Source organism: Impatiens glandulifera, chromosome 1 (genome assembly GCF_907164915.1).
Source record: "Impatiens glandulifera chromosome 1, dImpGla2.1, whole genome shotgun sequence".
Classification (NCBI taxonomy): domain Eukaryota; kingdom Viridiplantae; phylum Streptophyta; class Magnoliopsida; order Ericales; family Balsaminaceae; genus Impatiens; species Impatiens glandulifera.
Window position 1 is genome coordinate 112,038,913 of NC_061862.1, and position 15,163 is coordinate 112,054,075.

At 32.4% G+C, this 15,163-nt stretch overlaps 2 non-coding genes across 2 annotated transcripts; both read left to right on the plus strand.

The window, feature by feature from the left end:
- Nucleotides 1-3,306: 3,306 nt before the first annotated feature.
- Nucleotides 3,307-3,379, plus strand: TRNAF-GAA. Its single transcript has one exon. It is a non-coding gene; the product is annotated as a tRNA-Phe (tRNA).
- Nucleotides 3,380-13,342: 9,963 nt separating this feature from the next.
- TRNAR-UCU lies at nt 13,343-13,415 on the plus strand. The gene has a single exon. It is a non-coding gene; the product is annotated as a tRNA-Arg (tRNA).
- Nucleotides 13,416-15,163: the final 1,748 nt, after the last annotated feature.

Consider the following 15,163-nt stretch of genomic DNA (forward strand, 5'->3'; position numbering starts at 1 on the left):
GATTGTTTTATATTTTGAATAAAGAAAATGGTACATAATATAATAATGCTCTTTTTTTAATTATTAGTTTTGTTTTATATTGATATGTACATTTTTTTTTTTTTTTTTATATATTGTTATTGTTATTGTTATTGTTATTGTTATTGTTATTGTTATTGTTATTGTTATTGTTATTGTTATATAATTTTGACTAGAAATAATAGACAATTAATTATAAAATATTTAATTATTAATAAATGAAATACAAATTTTCAAATTAAATACATTAAATTTTATAAAACTTTAAATAAATAAATAAGATAAAATTAATGCAATAAAATAAGAAGGTATTAATTAAAAAATTGAACATATTTAATTATCAAATATTTAAAATAGGTTCATATTGGAAATTTTATTTATTTATAATTTATTAATATAATTTTTTTATTTTATTTTAAAACGGATTAAGTAAGTAGTCCACACACTTAATCAGACTCATAACTTTTCACTTGGATTAAGTAAGTATGCCACACACTTAATCAGACGCATAACTTGTCACCTGACGGATTCGAATCCAGTCGCATAATTTGTCACCTAACGGGCTCGAACTCATAAATTTAGGGTTAGTATACACATTTTATTGTCGTTAGACTAGAAGGGGATTAAATACATAAATAATACTTTATTAAAAGACATTTTAATTAATAAATTAAAAATTATTATTTTTAAGATTATAATTAAAAAATTAAAAAAAGTATGTAAACATTATAACAATTTGTGTTATAATGTGTTGGTAGGTTATAAATTACTAACATCACAAAATTAGTGTGATAGAACATTAAAAATGATGGTTGAGAGTTGTTTACATTTTTTTTTAATTTAAAAGAAATATTTTTTTGTCAAATTCTTATGTATTTTTTTCTTCTTAATTACACCTTAAACATGCAAATTTTTTAAAAAGAAAATGATAAATTTGTTATAAAATTACTTATATGCTCATGTCATACAAATTGCTTAACTTTTTCTTAGTTTGTGTCGCTTAAAAAAATTAAGCTTATTGAAATTGAAAAATCTTGTAAAATAATTTAGTCTTTGTACAATCAACCACATAACTTAACTTACAGTCAATCCCAGTCAAGTTCAAAAATAAAATGGTTGGTTAACATATGTATTTTTTTTTTATCGATTTAAAGAATAAATCTCACAACAAAGAGTCACCAACAAATTTTTCTCTAAAAATTAGGAAATATGATTTCAGTTGTATGAACACCAAGAATTATAGATTTTATTTTGTGGATTTAGTGCTTGATTATAAATAGAAAAAGTCTTGACGCTATACCCTATACGCCCGCCTAGTTAGTCGGTCTTTACTACTAATTTTTTTTTTTAGCCTTTCTAGACAATATTATTTTACACTTTACTTTTTATACATTTTTAAATTATTATTTAAACTCTTATCATAATAATCTTATTGCTAATGATAATTGCCACATTTATATGATTCTTGTGAAAAAAAATATATATATAAATAAAATACGACAAACATACAAAGATAGAATACAAGAATATATATACATATACCCACAAATATATGAAATCCTGGAAAAGAAAGTGTTAAATAATTATAATATACATAATAAAAAATTTACATAGCATATACGTCCATAGAGTTACATTGAAAAATGTTGAAAACTTCACAGAAAATTTTGAAAATCAGCATCTAGATATGAAATATTTTTGCGATCGATAATATATCAATTTCATGATTTTTAGATAAGCCTTGGAAGTTATGACTTTGAGAGGTTGAGAAAATGTTATTTTTTTGGCTTAGCAGCCCTTAACCAGATATATTTTATATTTTCATTGAAAATATGAATTTTAAGCGTTATATATTTTATTTTATTTATTTTTGAAAAATAATTAAAATAAGCAAATTAAAACAAAATATAAAATAAGCCAAACAAACAAGGCCTTAAAAGAAATGGATCAGGGTCACGGGTTAGATCGAGTTATCGTCACGCGCAAAGAAACTCGGTCGTGGCGTCGGTCGTTGCTTCGGTCGTTGCTTCAGTCGTGCGTAGGGAAATCTCGGTCAGGGCCAATAGTGATTCTCGGTCGTTCCCTCGGTCGGAAATGACGCTAGAGATTCCAACATCGGTCGGAATATAGACTGTTGTTAGTTTCCTTGGTTAAAAACTAGGCCACGGGCAGGCTCTCAGTCGTAGGTTTCCCTCCCCGATTGCTCCCCGATTGCTCTCAGTCGACTGTCCTATGCTTAAGAATACCAAGAAGACCTTGTACCTAAAGCTACTATAAATCAAAAATTAATTGAACACAAACGTTACTTAATATATTCGTAACATCAATCCATAACATGCCTAATAAAAAATAATCATGAAGAACATTCCTTGAATAAAATTTATAAAAATTAAAAGTCATACCAAAGTTTTTTTTAGGGGCAACAAGTATCCCATTTATTTATATACAATAACATACATGTTCTGTTCTTGAGCCCTGGTCCTTGAACAAGGACCCAAAAACATGATTTTCACAGATTAAAACATTTTAATCAATTTGAACTTTTTTATTCTAGGCTGATTTTTTTGATTGTGGTTATACATCAACTTTATAAACTACTTTAATTTAACTCACAATTTAATCCACATACAAACAAATCATTTAAAGATAGTAAAAGATTTATTGCAAATTAAAAATACAAACTTTGAATGAAATAGAAAAGATTCCTTATAGTTTATGGATATTCTTGTGTTACAAAAATCCAAGGCAAAACACTTAAGTTTAGGCTCCAAGAAGACAAACTTGATGTTTTGCGTAGAAAAATCGGGAAATTTGATCAAATGACCCTCAAAAGAGGGTAATTCCCATTTTCAACCTAAAAAAAACAATTTTTATTTTTAACCTTTTTTTTAAATTTTTTTTCCATTTTTATCCTTAATAACCTTTTTTTTTCTTCTTCCTTTTCCTTTTTCTTTTCCCCCATTTCTCCTTCCCGTTTTCTCTTTTCTCCCCCTCTCTTCACCGGCGACTCCCCAGACGACATTGCTCCAGCCACAGCCGTCGTCCCCCTATCTTCCCCGGCGACCTTGCTCCAGCCCCAGCCGCTGTTGCTCCCTGGAATCACAAACAGGCCGACTCCCGACGATCTCCAAGCCCCGGAGACGCTGAGCCCGATGGGCTTGGGCGTGGAGCGTGAGCTTGGGCGTGGGCTTGGGCGTGGGCTTGGGCGTGGGCTTGGGCGTGTATTTAATTGCAATTCAATTGCGTACCACGCAATATGTAAAACGAATTTAATAAATTTATTAATAAGCGGGGATAGCTCAGTTGGGAGAGCGTCAGATTGAAGATCTGAAGGTCAGGTGTTCTATCCACCTTCACCGCAAAAGTTTTTTTTTCTATTGGAAATTTTAAACAAACCATCATGTGACATCCCTGGTAAAACATATTTACAAACAAGTTTGTGTTTAAGTAAATTATATAAATGTTTATGTTTTAATTGTTCCATGCATAGTGTAGTCATTTGTTTTCTGTTATTATTATAAATATATGCAAACAAAATTATGTTAAGCCACAACTGTTAATTTGTAATGCAAATTAGAGTATTTTAAAAGTATACAAATTAAAATTTAACATTAAAAACTAGAAGAAAAAGTTCTTAGAAAAAAGACAATGAAGGAAAAAAAACGCATCATCTCAATAAATGAAAAAGATCTCATATATCAATTCAAATAGAACAAAATGTTTTAGAAACAACATTAACAGTTATTTTTAATAACAATAATACAAATATATTGAAGTATATATGTGACAAAATAATAGCATCAAATAAAACTCCAACATAAGCCGCTAGCAGAGTTCCTTCTTCCAAAGTATGCCCAAACACAATACACTCTCTTATGCATTTATTGTGGACACATTATGCATTAACAAACGAGTGCAAGACAATTTCCAAACAGAAGAAATCAAAGAATTTTTTAACACCTACCCATTCACTAATTGGTTCATATCAGACAGAACGTCATTAACACTCTTGCAGACCTAGTATTATGAATGAGAAAATCCATTGAAACATCATCATGACAAAGAGCTAAATGTCTATCATTGTGGAATATGAAAATTCCCAGGTAGAATATAGAGAGAATTCAGTTATAACATCCATGAATGGTAAAATGTATTCTTAGACATATTGCCTTTTCCACCCCTCCCTGTCAAAGAAGCCAAATATGAGCTGCAGAATTAAGTAAAACATGGGTGTTCCATGGAGCTCTAGAGTATTCGCACTCGGTATATCATATCATCACAAGTCACATGAATCAAAGGAGCTTCTAACACCTCTTACTCCATTCACTAATTGGTTCATAATTTTCCAAACAGTATAAAATTTCTCACCTAGAACAGAACACTATTAAAGTCATAGTATTTTGAATGAGAAAATTCATTGGAGCACACCATCAAGACAGAGTCCTAGTATATCATTGTGAAATATAAAATTTTCAAGCTGGAACAAAACACTGCTGCAGTCATAAAATTTTGAATGAAAAAATTCATTGAAGCACACCTTCAAGACAGAGTCCTAGGATATCATTGTGAAATATGACATTTACCAGGCAATTCAGTTAAATGCATTTTAAACATATCTCCTTGTATAGTTCTCCACCCAAAAAGCCAAATAGTAAAATGAAAAACGAGTTTCATGGAAGTTTCGCAAGTCGTCTAAATTGATACCATAAACCATAATTGGCAATTTTATACTATGTGCTGATAGTACTGAAGACACTTAATCCATATCCATAGATTGAGATCGAACGCCTTCCACTGAATTCGCGTCGCTCTTCAAATCAAGACTCAGATCATTACAATTACTTATATCCAGCGATACCGTTTCTCTCCTCGCAATCTCACCGTGAGGCCATCTTCTATAGAACGGTAACCTAAATAGTCAATTCATTAATCTTCAATTCCATATAATCAATCGCATCGATTTACTAGCTACTTACTTGATAGACTTCATTTTCTTCGGTACTTTCACTTTATTCTTATTTTGTGGTCTCGGTGATGAACCTGTTTGATTGCGATTCGAATTAGAGGTTTTGAAATCGAATCTGAAGGTAAAAAACATTATTCCCGGTGAAAATCTAAAGGTCAATTTTAGATAAGGAATCCATTACAGCATAACAACTCTGTTTTACCAGGGATGTCACATGGTTTGTTTAAAATTTCTAATAGAAAAAAAACTTTTGCGGTGAAGGTGGATCAAACGCCTAACCTTCAGATCTTCAGTCAGACGCTCTCTCAACTGAGCTATCCACGCTTATTAATAAATTTATTAAATTCGTTTTACATATTGCGTGGTACGCAATTGAATTGCAATTAAATACACGCCCAAGCTCACGCTCCACGCCCAAGCCCCACCCCTAAAACCTAAATCCTAAACTAAAACCTAAAACCATAAAACTTCATACTCAACATGCAAAAGACGGAAAAATCATTGGGGAGTAGAACTAACTAAGCATTACTAACCTTAGTAATGTTGGGCGAACGTCGGGCTCAGCATCTCCAAGGCTTGGCAGCCGTCGGGAGTCGGCCTGTTTGTGATTCCAGGGAGCAACGGTGGTTGAGGCTAGAGCAAGGTCGCCGGGGAAGATAGGGGGACGACAGCTGGGGCTGGAGCAATGTCGCCGGGAAGAGATGGGGAGAAAACGGGAAGGAGAAATGGGAGGAACGGAAAAGGAAAAGAAAGAAGAAGAAAAAAAAAGAGGTTAGTAAAGGTAAAAAGAGAATTTTTTTATAAAAAAGTTAAAAATAAAATTTGATATTTTTGAGGTTAAATATGAGAATAACCCTTTTTGAGGGCCATTTGATCAAATTTCCCGAAAAATCAAAACCCAAGTCTAGAGGGTATAAGGAGGTGTTCAATAAAAATCTCTTTTTATTTTATTTTTTATTTTTTACCCACCAAAGTAATTCAGTAGTAAGAGTCAACTTAAGAGACTAAAATGTCACGGATTCAATTCCATTTTAAAACGCTTTGAATTTAAGCGAAGGACCATGAATGTGAAGTGGTCATTCTAGTTCTCATTTATTTCTCTATTTATAAATAAACTAAAAGCAATGAATAAATAAACTAAAAGAGAGGCATTGAAACCATTCTAGGTTTAACCTAGATAATATAGGAAAACCCTGTCTACAACATAAACTTGTAGGGCCCAAAACTGAAAATATGTTTCTCTCTTTCGTCAAATTTGCTGGAATATTTGAATTCAACATGCTTCCATGGTTAGTTTTTTTTAGGATCAGTTGAAGCTCCCAATCAAAATTTATGTCCGTTTGAATATTTTTAGAAAAATAAAATTTGGTTGCACGCAAGATCTCCCTTGCTTCTAGGGGCAGATGTACCATTCTTAACAAATGGGTTATTTTACACTTAGAGTCGGTCCCACTTTCACACATGAGCACTAGATGTGATACAATAAATCTGTCCCTTGCCCCCATTGACTAGTTCCTTCTTTTTTTTATTCATTTATATATTTATTATCAAGATATCTAAAAAAAACAAATCAAATAACTTTAACACTTAAAAGAAAGTGGATACACCCATATGTCCGTGTATTCCAGTCTTTTCGAGGTCTTAGGTTTGAGCCTGTCAAATGATAAATTTTGCTCGTTTAGTTAAATTAGTTGAGTAGATTTACAGATTATGTGTTTAACTCGTAAGAATTAGTCGCACTCCGAAAGAGAAGCGGAACCTAACGTCCTAAAAAAAACATTAAAATTAAATAAATTCATTTCAGTTTAACAAATTTATTAATTTATTATATATATTTTTATTGTATACCCCAAAATAAATATTTCCGGAGTTCGATTGACACGACAATAACTCGGAAAATTATTATTTATTTAATAAACATAAAATATCAATAATGAGTTAAATTATTCAAATATAACTAATTATTTATCTAGAGTCTGAAATTAATATTTTCGGGAATCTATCCAACACGACAATGACTAGAAAAATAATTATTTATTTAATAATACTGCAATAAGCCCATATATGGATTCAATATAACAATAGGCTCGAGATTTATTAAATATAAAAACTATATAATTAGGAACTGAAAAATGAGTGTCTACAAAATGCATTTTTTGAACAAAGTTTGGAGAAAATACTCGATTTTAATCAAACACATGCCCAAACTTGATAAATAGGCATTGCATTGAAACTCTCAATTTATAGTTTATTTTCGACAAAGGAAAAGAGAACAAACCTAACGAGTCTCTCAAGAGGCTCATGTAACAACTCTTCACTTGTCAAATTTGGTTGAAGGCTTACTTATCGTGGATTTGATTTCATCTTTTCCGTAGAGTTAAACACAGCTTGCTGAATAAATCGATTTCGCTGCTCTCGAGAATTGGTTAGTCATCTACTTAGTAGTCGTCAATTAACTATTCTTTGAACATACTCCCAATGGTGTCAGATACAACTCCCAAGATAAATTGGTTGTGTTGCTCTCAAAAATCGATTGTCTATCTACTCAATAGTCGTTAACTGACTAATCTTCGATAGGACCCCTAAAGGCGTCACATGCAAATCCCCATATATATTAGTTTTGTTGCTCTCGAAAAGCGGTTGTCTATCTACTCAATAGTTTTCAGTTGACTATTCTTCGACTAGACTCCCAAAGGTGTCATTAACTCCCCATATATATTGGTTTCGTTGATCTTGTAAAGCGACGCTTTATCTACTCAATAGTTGTCAACTAACTATTCTTCGATTGGACCCCCAAAGGTGTCAGATACAACTCCCTAGCTAAATTGGTTATGTTGCTCTCAAAAAGTGGTTGTCTATTTACTCAATAGTCATCTACGACCTATTATTCGATAGGACTCCCAAATGTGTCATATACAACTCCCTAGATAAATTGGTTGGGTTGCTCTCGAAAAGCAGCTATTTATTTACTTAATAGTCACAATTTGACTATTCTTTGACTAGACTCCCGAATGTGTCATATACAACTCCCAAGATAAATTGGTTGTATTGCTCTCAAAAATAGATTGTCTATCTACTCAATAATCATCAACTAACTATTCTTCAACTGAACTCCCAAAGGTGTCAAATACAACTCTCAAGATAAATTGGTTGCGTTGCTCTCAAAATTGGCGATCCTTCTACTCAATAGTCATTGATTGACCATTCCTCAACAAGACTTCTAATGGTTTGTCTAATACAACTCCCCAAATATATTACGTTTTTCTCGATTCATTTATTATCTTAATAAAATCCCCCTAGTAGAGACATAAAGTCTTTTGGTTATTTTCGTCATTTACATTCAAGTAAGAGGTCAGACCTTTTTTAATTTTCTATGTGTTCACGTCTCTTACACTATTCTTTGACATTTAGCAACATTAGATAAAAACATCTTCAAAAAATGGTTATGTACATCATTCTTCAGAATGTTTCAAGAGGAAACCATATGCAACCGATGTTCTTTGAGATGAATGTTGTCAATTCTGGATCCGATCTCTTGCACAAACACTTTACATTGAGTTTTTCTTTGATGAATTTACTTGCTCGAATATCATTTTAAGGTTCATATTACGCTTAATTTTTTAACCATGCACCAAGAGGTTTAGTCTCACTTCTTGGATTTATAGGTCAACATAATTTGAAACCTATGTCCTTTTGGCTTCTTTTATACTCGGGATATATCTAATAGAATTAGTACAATTTTGTTCTTTTATGTGCTACTTAGATAAGGGTCTAGATGAAAAACAAATAGTGATTTCAATATCTCAACCTCTATGAGTATTTTTATTTTTCTTGATGCATTTCTTCTTCATGACTAGGGTGTATCCGTTAAACTCAAAACACTTTGTTTTTGTTTTATGCAAACTGGAAAAGAGTCTAGATGAACATAAGTGGAGATTTTCTTATCTTAAACAACACGTTCTTGTTTATTATGACGATTTATTTTTCTTTTGAGGCTTAGGATCTTGTACGTGACCTTTGTTTGAGATGGGATACCACCTTTGTTGACAATATAGTTTTGAGTTTGGACGTTTATCTTCCACGAGCTCTCTCTTAAATATCAGTAGTTTAAGTTTACGTAGAGTTTGAGAAATATTCATTTGGAAAACACTTTCCTCAAATTTCAGAAGTTACATCAGCTCGTCAAGAGATAGTCAACCGAACACATGGCTTTTCTTGTATCCTAACTCGTTTCTTAAATCTCTTTTCCATGTTTCATCTTTTGGGCTAAAGGGTTTATAGTTTGCCATCATTTCTTGATCCCATGACTAAAACGTATTTTATTTTTATTTTAACCGCACCTCGCGAGAGGGTTCCTACATACTCTCATAATAATGAGAGATCATGTCAAACATAGTTCAGTTTATAAAATGGGATAGAAAATGTCGTTGTTTGTTGTTTTTGTTTTAAACCATTTTTATATTAATAAAAATGCCCCTAGTAATGACATATGAGTTTTGTGTTTTTGAGTTTATTGAGATCGAGCCCATGACAAACTACATATGTATTCTCATTAAATGAGAAATCAGGCCCGAATGTGGTTGCGTTCACAAGTGTTTAGTATTTTTTATTTTTTAATTTATTTTTTTATCATTTTATTTTAATAAAAATTCCCCTTGACATATCAGTTTTTTGGTTAGAAATCATCTGAACACTTGGGATAATATTAGGTTTTGTTCGAAATTGTTGACAAGATATGTCTTTTTTCAATATGATCTTGTTTACTCTAGACAAAGTATCTTTTGAGCATGTTGACGTTGAATGATGCTAAAAGTTCCTCTCGTCTATAGTTTCTAGCATTGCCTGATAGGACCTTCTTATCAAGGTATGGTCCTTCGATCATATGGGGTTTAAAACGTGCCCCTAGGGTTTAGTATCCATAGATTCTCCTTCAAGACTAGATCACTTTCTTAGATGATTAGAGCCATCCCAATTTGAAATATCTGAGTATGTCATAGTGCGTCTAATCTTTTGTCTTTCATTAAGGCTAGTTGGTCGTATTGAGACTTGCATCAATCTTCTTCCACCACTCGGATCTCGAGTACTACTCTCAAGGTAGGAAACTTGATCTCGATTGGTTGTATGACATCCATTCTATAGTCCAATACAAATGGGCTCTGAATCGTTGATGTGCATATAGTTGTTCGATATCCCTATGTTTTTTAGCAATCGTGGTGTATCTAGTAGTATCATCACACCTAGCGAGATTGTCTAGTGTGATTCTATGCCTCAACCTTCACATAAGCATTTTTATTGTTGTCTTTTCTTCTATTTTATTTTGAAGTATCATCGGTATAGCAGATCGACATACTTAGCGATATTGCCTAGTAGTGTCTTCACTTTCTCAACCTTTTAATGCATAGTTTACTCATTAATTCTCTTAATCAATTGCTCAGAGTTTCAAATTAATTTATCTTATTTGTCTTCTTTTTTTATAAGTCAAACATTTTTTATAATCTACTTGGCTTGACACTAAGTTTGGAAATCAATGAGCTTCATCATGTCTAGAAGAGTTTCACGATCGCAATATGCAAGAATGATTCAAAATAGATACTCCTTCGTATGAATTTTTTGGAGGTTTTCAAACTCACTTTGCATCTAAAACAATACATATGTTAAGAGTTAGTGTTAAAACTTACTCGTTTTATTGTGTCCTTTTTGGTTTCCAATGGGGGATCTTGATCTCCTTTTACTTTAGAACAATAAGATTTTTGCATTTTTGATCGAGCCTATTTGATAAGTTGAATACTTATTCTCGTGGAAGAGGAATCAGGTCTAAAGGTAGTTCAATTTATTTTGTTTCAAAACCAAAAGTCATAGTTTGAAGTCACATAAAAAATATATTCTTGATCAAAATAAAATGATGCATGTGTTGCAAATTATTCTTATGTATTTTTCTGAAAAATGCTCCTAGTATGGACTGAGGGTTTAAGGTTTCGTTCATATAAAGGGAATGTTTCAATATAGATGATCGAACCTACTAGGAGGTTGTCTACATATCCTTGTAAATAGGGAATCAGTTCCGCATGTAGTTCGATTATGGATATCGCAAAAAAACATAATGCTAGACATAATACCTTAGCGCAAGCTGAAGGGTTTTGAAAACGAGTTTTGAAACTTTAATCTTAGAATTGAGTTGAAGGGTTTCAAAATACGAATTCGAAAGGTATCATCTTAAAGTGGAAGCTAAAGTATTTAGAACCACGTTTCAAAATATTAATGTTGTGAATCAAATCACGAGTCTAAACACAGTATCACAAAAGAGAACCTTAGAAATTGGACTAAAAGATTTTACAATAAAAAATTGATGCATTTTTCCAAAAAATGCCCATAGTATGGAATCAGGGTCTTAGAATGTTTAATGCGTGGCTCGCCGGGGAAAATCATTATTTCAAGAGATGTCTTGGTCTGAGTTTTGAATGCTTGCTTTCAAGCATAATACTGTTTTGTGTGTCAAGATTGTACGGAGTAGAAAATTCATCGTTGTCGAGAGAAGATAGGCGAATAACACCCCTAGAGAAAACTTGTTTGATGACATAAGGTCCTTCTCATTGCGGTTGGAATTTTCTTCTACGGTCTTGAAGTTATCGATTTTTGCGAAAAACAAGGTCTCCGGTAATCAAATGTATAGTCTTGACCTTCTTATTGAAATCTTTTGACATATATCGTTAATAGGCTTGGGTTTTTCCCAAAGCGTCAAGCCTTATGTCCTCCATGAGGGATAATTGATCGAATCGAGATCTTAGTCGGTCTTCCTCGATGAAATGACATTCAACAAGTATCCTTAGAGTAGGTAATTTGAGTTTAATGGGTTGAACAACCTCCATACCGTAGACCAAAGAATAAGGTGTTTCACTTGTAGATGTACGAGCAGTCGTTTGATAACCTTATAAGTTTGGGCCGTCTTCTTAAAAATGGTGATTATGTTCTTATTCATATAATCGACTGCTCTGTTGGTTTAAGGTCTATAAGAAAAAAACTTGTGATGTTCAATCTTGAATTCTATAAGCTCGTAGGGACTTGGTTCTTCCAGATTGTTCGTTACTCTTTTGTGGACTTGGCAGAGTCCCTTCTCTCAGTTTCGTCCACAGTGGAGCGAGATTTTACCCATTGAGTGAGGATTCAGCCCGACATATTCATTTCTAAATATGATCCCAAGTGCACGATAGTTTAACTTTGTTGGTTACAGATCTGATATTCAATGGTTTGTTTCTTGTTTGTTTATTTTATCGTGTGACTTTCAATAGTTTGAGGATGACAATGATTCCTTTGATGTTTGACCTAGCCTTACGATTATGTCGTTACGTTAGTGTTTCATTTATGACATCTATTTGGCGACCTTGTCCAAGCGTTTGATGAACAATCTTTGGATTTTTAAAGTAGTTATCATTCTAATATCTTAGCCCATATTATTTCTGTTATTTGTCAAGTGCAGATGGTTACCATTGTCTAAAATAGCTTTGGCTACAATGTTTCTCTAATTTATTTTGATCATTGTGTTTTCACTAATGTTAGATGTTTGTTGAAAAAAAAAGACTACACGGATGATGCTTTGATCCCTCAAGGGTAAATGTGGCATGGTGATCATGGAATTACCACAGTGGTAAGGGTCCAAGGGATACAACTTGTGCAACAAAAGTTGTATGCGTTGGGATATCACTGAGGTTGTAAGTGTTGATCAAGAGAGTCCTGGCCCCACGGGAGCGGTGGACTAGCATGATCATCAAACACTAATCCAATTGATTGATGATCTTATATTCTTATTGTAGAAGACTTTGAGAAAGAAGGGAAAGAACAAAGATCAAAAATGGTTCTGGAAATTGAGTTTGTGTCTTTCCCTTTTGAAGAATTTGAGGCATGGTTTTCGGAAGAATATGGGATAGAGAAATTTGTTATTAGTAGGGATTTGGTCTCATCATACAACTAGAGGAGCGAAGACTAAAAATACAAAATGAAAGAGAAGCTTACAAAATTTGTAAGCAACAATAGCTAGGCCAGAAAAGAGGACGGATTTTTTAGGCATGAGTATGGAATGTTCTTCTTTGGTTACTTCATTTTTCACTTGATGGTTGTAATGATGGTCTGTTTTCTAGTTATTATTTTTGGATAACTTATCACAAATAATATTATTATGTTGTATATTTTATGAGTTTCACACGATTTATTTGTTACTTTTGCTAAATGGGTCATTAAAAAAAATATCCCCTTAAGAAAAATATTATAGCCAAAAAAAATAATAACAACAAAGAAAGATGAATATATGGAGCCCAAGTCTAAAGAACCTAACAAATAATAATATAAATAACTTATTGATCAAAAGCACCCGTGGCCTAATGGATAAGGCGTTTGACTTCTAATCAAGCGATTGTGGGTTCGAGTCCCACCAGGTGTGACTTAAATCATTTTGAAATCGCACTTATAAATTTTTTTAGCTAAAATAAGAGAGCATAATTGTTTATGAAGTCTCTTTTGTTTTATAGTTCAAATCAAAATAAGAGAAAAACATTTTGCCTATAATGTTATAGCTTAACTCTTTTTTATTTTTTTTTGTTTTGCGATTCAAATAAAAATATGAGAGAAAAACACATGCTTAGAATGTTATAACATAAATACTTTTGAAGTTTCTTTTGTTTGCCGTTTAAATTAAAATAAGAGAGAAAAATGAATGCCGTGAAAGTTTTAACAAAGAATATGTCATGAAAAAAAATGATTAGAACTATTTTAGCTTGGTGTCTAAGGATGGTAATGAGGCGGTTCAGTTCGGAAAATGACAATATTATCCCCGCCTCAAATCTACCCACCCCACTATGATTCTCAACTTGATTTTTAAATATAAATCATCCCCGTCCCAATCGCGAATAGAGTTTCCCAGCGGTGCACCAAAACCGAATAACAATTTAAAATATAAATAATAAAATAAAATAATTCATATATTTAGAGTTATAAATTATTAAAATATTAAATACCAAACAAAAACAACATACAATAATAATAATTTTAAAATATTAAATACCAAAACAAATAAACTTTCAATAATAATAATATTTCAAAATATAACATAAGAGAAAAGATGTGAAAGACGAAAATAGAAGTAACCCTACCTGAAAAGAAAAGATGTGATGTCATATTGTTTATATTAATTTATAAAAAACAGTAAAATAATATTAGCAAGGAGTTAAACTAACCTTCAACCTGAGTCTTACAAATGACTCAAAGGAGATGCTCAAGTTGATCCCACCACTAACCTAGGTCTCTAACTCTAAAAGACAAAAATCCGAAAGCTCCAAGAACAACAATGGTATTTTCTTATTTTGCTCTTGCTTCTCTCTAACTTTGGTTCTCTACTCCAAATGGCCTTCTAGATGTGTTAAAGGTGGCACAATATCGAGTCGAACACTCAACAACCCGAATTCGTGAATTTCTCAAAAACTTCCTAAAAGATCATCGGGTAAATCCACCATGCTCGGTCCTTTATTTCAAGAATGGATTGGGGGAAAAGATCAAAGTTCTTTTGTGATCATTTCCCCTTTTGAACGAAGAGAAATTGTGACAAATTAGGAAGTTCTATTTTTTCCAAAACAAGTGGAGTGATGAAGATTAGTAAAGGTGTTCTTGTCGTGATGAAGGGTGAAAGAAAATTTAGCATTTTATATGTTTTGAATGGCTCTACCATTTTAGGCAATGTTGTTTTCAACTCTTCATTATCCGATGATGTCAAAATGTTGTGACATAGGCGATTTGGTCATATGAAGTGAAAATGCCATGACCGAGTTAAACAAACGAGGACTTCTATAAGGACATAGTATTACCAAATTAAAGTTTTGTGAGCACTGTGTCCTCGGCATGTAGAAAATAGTCATATTCTTTAAAGGCATCCACAATACTGAAGGACCACTTGACTATATCCACTTTGATCTTTGGGGACCGTCTAGGTTGCCTTCTATATGAAGTGTTTATTATATGCTAACGATTATCGATGATTTCTTTAGAAAAATTTGGACTTTCTTTTTGAAGCAAAAGAGTGATGTGTTCTCTAAGTTTAAGGAGTGGAAGACATGATTTAGAAATAGACAATGAAACCAATAAAATGTTTGCGTACTGAATAGTTTGAAGTTATGTTATGAAGAATTTAATGCTCTA